General features: G+C 53.3%; 1 protein-coding gene across 1 annotated transcript in view; it reads right to left on the bottom strand.

Annotated features, from left to right (window-relative positions):
* agbl4 (AGBL carboxypeptidase 4) overlaps positions 1 to 1,586 on the bottom strand; it is an 862,393-nt gene that overhangs the window by 5,722 nt on the left and 855,085 nt on the right. The gene's annotated exons all lie outside the window — the stretch shown is intronic.

Genomic DNA, 1,586 nt, shown 5'->3' with positions numbered 1-1,586 from the left:
GAAAGGTGTGGGGAGGGAAATATATCCCTGGTGGTGGGGTCTGTTTGGAGGTGGCGGAAATGTCGGTGGATGATTTGGTTTATGCGAAGGTTGGTAGGGTGGAAGGTGAGCACCAGGGGCGTTCTGTCCTTGTTACGGTTGGAGGGGTGGGGTCTGAGGGCGAAGGTGCGGAATGTGGATGAGATGCGTTGGAGGGCATCTTTAACCACGTGGGAAGGGAAATTGTGGTCTCTAAAGAAGGAGGCCATCTGGTGTGTTCTGTGGTGGAACTGGTCTAGACCTTAACTTTGCTAGTTGTTTTAAGCAGGTGGACAGTGGATATTTCAGGAGCGATGCAACTGGTCAAACCACTTAGTTTTAAACAAAAAATAATTTATTTACAAGATTACTGAATGAATCATAAACAAAAGAGAACGTAATATAGAATAACCTTTCCTATCTGAAACCCAACAGATTATCTCAACTTAATGATGCTGTTCCCAATACCTACCACAATCCCCATAAACAGCCCTTGACACAGCAGTTAAAATCAAACCCAGGGTCTTGCAGGAGAAAGGTCAGAGAGAGATCAGCATGGACCTGATTGTTTGAGTCCAGCAGCCTTTATAACACTACTGCTAAAACCCAAACCAAACCAGAGGAAAGTTGAGCAAGGAGAACTAGCCGCTCCTCTTTCATTGGGAGAAAGTGAGCACTGCAGATGCTGGAGATCTCTGCCCCCATGCCGATCTCCACCCCCATGCCTAACCGTGCTCCCAAGACGATCTCCACCCCCACGCCTAACCCCGCCCCCCACGCCGATCTCCGCCCCTAAGCCTAACCCCGCCCCACTCCCAGCTCCAGCCCCACACCAGATCCTAGCTCCCAGCCCTGCAGTATTTTCACCATCCGTCCAGACCTCCCCCTCTCTGAGGATGAAAGATCAGTCCTCAGCAGAGGCCTCACCTTCATCCCCCTACACTCTCAGATTAACGAGTTCAACACACGACGAGACATCGAACAATTCTTCTGCCGCCTTCACCTCCGCGCCTACTTCTCCAACCAGGATTCTCGCCCACCCTCTGACGACCCCTTCTCCTGCCTCCAACACACCCCAATCACCTGGACACCCCGTGCTGGCCTCTTACCCGCCCTCGATCTCTTCATAGCCAACTACCACCGCGACATTAACCGCCTCAACCTGTCCACCCTTCTCACCCTCGCAACGCGCAGCTCTCCACTCCCTCCGCTCCAACCCCAACCTCACTATCAAACCGGCAGACAAAGGAGGTGCAGTGGTAGTTTGGCGCACTGACCTTTACATTGCTGAGGCCAAATGGCAGCTCGCGGACACCTCCTCCTACTGCCCCCTTGACCATGACCCCACCTCCCACCACCAAACCATCATCTCCCAGACCATCCATAACCTCATCACCTCAGGGGATCTCCCTTCCACTGCCTCCAACCTCATAGTCCCACAACCCCGCACCGCCCGTTTCTACCTCCTGCCTAAAATCCACAAACCTGACTGCTCCAACCGACCCATTGTCTCAGCCTGCTCCTGCCCCACCGAACTCATCTCTGCATACCTCGACACGGTCCTGTCC

The sequence above is a fragment of the Chiloscyllium plagiosum genome, chromosome 11, assembly GCF_004010195.1.
Source record: "Chiloscyllium plagiosum isolate BGI_BamShark_2017 chromosome 11, ASM401019v2, whole genome shotgun sequence".
In the NCBI taxonomy this organism is placed as follows: Eukaryota; Metazoa; Chordata; class Chondrichthyes; order Orectolobiformes; family Hemiscylliidae; genus Chiloscyllium; species Chiloscyllium plagiosum.
This window is presented reverse-complemented; position numbering and strand designations above follow the sequence as displayed.